At 40.3% G+C, this 5,356-nt stretch overlaps 1 protein-coding gene across 8 annotated transcripts in view; it reads left to right on the top strand.

Annotated features, from left to right (window-relative positions):
- Positions 1 to 639: 639 nt before the first annotated feature.
- neu3b (sialidase-3) overlaps positions 640 to 5,356 on the top strand; it is a 14,211-nt gene continuing 9,494 nt past the window's right edge. For 5 of the 8 annotated variants that reach the window (XM_025908602.1, XM_025908601.1, XM_025908603.1 and 2 more), the window contains exon 1: positions 640 to 1,944. The gene's annotated coding sequence lies outside the window, so the exon portion shown is untranslated. The remainder of the gene's footprint in view (positions 1,945 to 5,356) is intronic. The other 3 variants (XM_019360723.2, XM_019360727.2, XM_025908605.1) reach the window with 1 other exon arrangement.

The following is a 5,356-nucleotide window of genomic DNA, read 5'->3' on the forward strand; positions in this document are numbered from 1 at the left end:
GAAACATGAGACAGTTCACAAAGACGCAGACTAACACGAAGCACAAAAACAAATGTAACTAGACGTGGAACCAGTGTTGCCAACTCCTCAGTAAGGAAAATCCCTATTGGTTGTCCTAAAAGTCGCTAGAAGTCGCTAAATGACGTCATCACCTAATTTGCATAATTGGTCATGCTAATGTAATTGTAACCTATGTTGTTGGAGAGAGAAATAACATCGTGGAAGAGACATAAAGTGAGTAAAAAACGTCCTAAATGCATTTAGAGTTTATTTAGAACTACAAATTAAATTTCTTTTAGCAATTATTGTTTTTTTTAATGTCACAATTCCAACCCTGCTCCTTTACCCGGGCTTGGACCGGCAAAAGTGGCCCGAAATAGGCACTCTGGTGGAGTTACTTTGTGTGTGTGTGTGTTTATAAGTAGTTTTAAACCTTGTGATCCACAAAACAGCATAAGAGTAAAAGAGTAAAAGAAGAACTGACTGTGTTACAGCACCCGCTGCTTGTTCAGAGTAAAAGCGATACGCGCTTTCACGTCTTTTTTAGCGACTTTTTAAAGAAAAAAAGTCGCTAGGGGGTCTGAAAACTCGCTAAATATAGCGACAAAGTCGCTAAGTTGGCAACACTGCGTGGAACATAGTTTTTGTCTGTATGTCATCAAATGAAAAATACAACAACTGAACAACCAGCTGTTAAGTAGCTAGATTCATTCCACTCCAAAAATCCAGTAGCTGGTCTCCTCAGCTCCCAGACGTTTACAGACTGTTGTCAAAAGAAGAGAGTGGTAAACATGTTTTATATGGGTTAATATTTCCTGTGCTCTTTAAAGATATTTAACCACCATTTGATGTGGTGGTTGTAGGTTGTAGGTGTCATAAGGATTTGCCTTTTAGATAGATAGATGCTATAAACGCCACCACTGTCACGTGAGCATTCAGGTGAAGCCCTGGGTTACCTTAGCGAGTTGATAACGAGCTTCATGTGACCATTTATCCTGATCGCGATTGTTAAGGTAAGTGAATCCAGATAACATAAAGATACCCTGAGTGTGTTGAACGAGATTTGTGACATAGGGTCCAGGTTAGGTTCCAGATTAGAGATTACCAGGTATAAAATCACCAGTTACTAACCAATCAGGTCTCCAGAAAGTGGTGCGACCACTGGAAGATTCCTTGGAGTTCTCCCGGAAAAGCAAGAGGATCAGTAGTGTCTAAAGTCTTTGTATTTCCTTGATGGTACTATACAGAGAGCCTCAGATGCAGCTTTACTGCTTGATTTTTTTCTGTAGGTAGCAGTTTTTCAACAGTATTGTTATTCTATAAACGCTAATATATTCTAACATAGGACAGAATCCTTGCTGAACTCAAAATCATACATAGATTAAGCTTATGTTTGAATTCTGTTTTTAAATTTAATCCTCTTTTTATATTTAATTCAACAGCATTAACTCCGCAACTGGAAGAATAAAAATAAAACTTTTGGGACTACATTATGTTATGTCTGGAAGTGCCATGTTTTACTGATTCTTTTATTTGCAACGTGCTAGTGCTTTATAGAATGTTAGCTGAGGCAGGGTGGGACCGGTAATATGGGTCAACAGTGCTACACGCAGCCCATTGGTTCATTTTCATTACCGACACTGGATTGCCCAATCAAATCTTTCAGCGCAACCGGCCTCTCCCGTACCTTCGCTGTGCCCTTACCCATCTTGTAAAACTGTGATAAGTGTGGAAGAAGTAGCGAAAAGGTGGAGCTAAAAAGCTGAAAGAGAAATAGAAACTAAAAATAAATGCAGCAAAATGTTTAACCGACATGTAGAATATGTGCTGCATCGTGAACTATATTACCCAGTAACAACTAGAAACCAGGCCTCACAGAGCGACAGAACAAGGTGTAATCAACGTGGTAACCAAATTGATAGAGGGACATAATCAAGGATTCAGGTAAAATGCGTGGATGCTTTGACCATGAGCCATACCTAATAGTTAAAGTGTAGCTTTTAAGTGTCATATGCTGCAGGGCAGTGAAACTAAGAGCTAACCAACAACAACTGGACCAACCTGATTATAAAGAAAGCCTCTCAATATCAATGAATTATGTACATAATCAATATAGATTTATTTTTGATGCATTTTTGTGAATGATCATGATTGGTCTCCTGGACAAAAAATGCCAGGCCCAATTTATTTGTGCCAGACTAGCCCTGCGCTAAGGGGATAGATTTTATGTGTGCAGGTTTGTTAAGCCGTACCTGAAATCACTGCAGCGCTACGGTTTTAATTTGATCATTTAGAAAATGTCATTATGCTCGATTCTAATCTCCTGCTGCTGGGATTGTAACTACTAGAATACAGGATTCACACCAAGAATACCTGTTAAATCAATCAAATTAATTCCACTTTGATCTACGACAAACTATTTCCATGTCTCCTTTATTAGACAATAAGCTTTAATGCTTAATTGTATCCTGTCTGAAATTTTAGAGCTCCAATGTACAGCATTCACCTCAGAAATAATCAGCAGCACTGAGAGTGCACTCGGTGATAAAATAATTAACTTGAATTAAAATGGCTAACCGTTGTTAGTTTTCCCCCAACAAGTCTTCTTGGAACAGCCACTGGCAGGGTGACTGTGCAGAGGTGTTGTAGTCCACAACAGAAGTGGAACACCACCAACTTGTTCATCTGTTTGATAAATTTTTCCACCTTACTGACACACCAGCTGAGGAAAAAACTCTGGTTTTTGGGAACCGTATACTTAGAAATGTGAAGCTAGAAACTCCAGCAACCCTTGTAAAATCCATTCCAGGGGCCAAAACAGGCAACAATGAATCCAATTACAAACTGCCGCCTAAGGATAAGCATAAATAAACATGCAATTCACATTGGCAGTAATGAAACCCTATTACATCAGTCAGAGGTCACTAAAATTAGCACTGGATCAGTGTGTAACTTCTAAAGTGAAATTGGACTCACATTGGAGTTTTGTTTTTTTTTTTGATACATTCTCCATTTTGACTAGCTAAGCGACAGCTAATTATCACCCTTCAACTGCTGGCTGACCAGGTGGTGTCCAGAAAACAATGTAAATTTTCTAGACAATTTTAAGACTTTGAGGAAAACTGAATTTTATTAGAACTAACTTTATCAAACCCACTCTGGATGTTCTAAGTCTGATTTCGAGAAATAAGGCCAAATGTATTAAACTATAACTGTAGTTCAATAAGGACACACACACACACACATATACACTCAAGCCCATAATTATTTATACCCATGGCAAATTTTGACTTAAAGATACTTTTATTGAACCAGCAAGTTTTTTTGACCAGAAATGACACGGATGTCTCCCAAAAGATAAGACTATGTACAAGAGGCATCATTGTGGAAAAAATATATATATTTCTCAGCTTTTGTTTACATTTTAGCAAAAGGTGTCATGTCCAGAATTATTCATACCCTTCTAAATAATCAGTATAGAAGCCTTTATTGGCTATTACAGCAATCAAACACTTCCTATAATTGCAGACCAGCTTTTTGCCCATTCATCTGAGCTTCAAATCTTTCAGTTGCCATTACTGTGATTATGTTCCCTGGTCCATTGCCCGAAAAACACCCCCAAAGCATTAGGTTCCCACCACCATGTTTAACAGTTGTGATGGTGTTCTTTGGGTTGAATGCTTCTCCTTTTTCACACCAAATGAAGGAAACATCATTGTGACCAAACAATTCAATTGTTTCATCTGACCATAAAACAGAAGACCAGAAGTCTTCTTCTTTGTCCAGATGAGGATTTGCAAAGACCAAGCAAGCTTTTGTATGCCTTATCTGGAGAAGTGGCGTCCTACTTGGTCTGCATTAGTGGAACCCAGCAGTGTGCAGTGTCTGCTGGACTGTCTGCCTTGAGACATTGCCACCAGCAGAGCCCAGATTCATCAGTATGGCCTTGGTGGTGATCCTTGGATTCTTTTTCACACCTCTCACTTTCCTCCTGGTCAGCACAGGTGTCACTTTTGGCTTCCAACCAAGTCCACAGTGCAGAACATGTTGTATTTTTTAATAATACTTTTCACTGTAGCAACTGGAACTTGAAAACAATTAGATATGGCCTCATAGTCCTTTCCTGACTTGTGAGCAGCCACAGGTCTTCACTGAGCTCCTTTATCTTAGCCATGACTGTCCACAACCCAACTGCAGAGAGCCGCTGTTTTTCACCTGTAGAGCAGATTAAAACAGCCGTTCCCAATTAATCAGGGTAATTAGTATGCTTTAGAACAGCTTGGACTATTTGGAATAGTCCATTTGGAACTTTGGGTTTTACCAGAGACTTTGTGAAGGGTGTGAATGATTCTAGACATGACACTTTTTGCTCAAATGTAAACAAAAGCTGAGAAATGCACATCGTCTTATTATATTATCTTTTGGGAGACACCTATGTCATTTCCAGTAAAAAAACAAAAACAAAACAAAACAAAAAAAACATAATGGTTAAATAAAAGTAACTTTAAGCCAAAATTTGCCAGGGGTATGAATAACTATGGGCTAGAGTGTATATATATGTATATATGTATATATGTATATATGTATATATATATATATATATGTACACTCTAGCCCATAGTTATTCATACCCCTGGCAAATTTTGGCTTAAAGTTACTTTTAAGTGGTTAAATAGAGTGTATATATATAAAAAACACCCAGCGCGCCCCTGCGGGCGGTTTATCCTTCAAGCTCGGGTCCTCTACCAGAGGCCTGGGAGCTTGAGGGTCCTGCGCAGTATCTTAGCTGTTCCCAGGACTGCGCTCTTCTGGACAGAGATCTCCGATGTTGTTCCCGGGATCTGCTGGAGCCACTCGCCTAGCTTGGGAGTCACCGCACCTAGTGCTCCGATTACCACGGGGACCACCGTCACCTTCACCCTCCACATCCTCTCGAGCTCTTCTCTGAGCCCTTGGTATTTCTCCAGCTTCTCGTGTTCCTTCTTCCTGATATTGCTGTCATTCGGAACTGCTACATCGATCACTACAGCCGTCTTCTTCTGTTTGTCTACCACCACTATGTCCGGTTGGTTAGCCACCACCATTTTGTCCGTCTGCATCTGGAAGTCCCACAGGATCTTAGCTCGGTCATTCTCCACCACCCTTGGGGGCATCTCCCATTTTGACCTCGGGACTTCCAGGTTATACTCGGCACAGATGTTCCTGTACACTATGCCGGCCACTTGGTTATGGCGCTCCATGTATGCCTTGCCTGCTAGCATTTTGCACCCTGCTGTTATGTGCTGGATTGTCTCTGGGGCATCTTTACACAGCCTGCACCTGGGGTCTTGCCTGGTGTGATATCCAGGTCCCTCAA

The sequence above is a fragment of the Oreochromis niloticus genome, linkage group LG7 (genome assembly GCF_001858045.2).
Source record: "Oreochromis niloticus isolate F11D_XX linkage group LG7, O_niloticus_UMD_NMBU, whole genome shotgun sequence".
Classification (NCBI taxonomy): Eukaryota; Metazoa; Chordata; class Actinopteri; order Cichliformes; family Cichlidae; genus Oreochromis; species Oreochromis niloticus.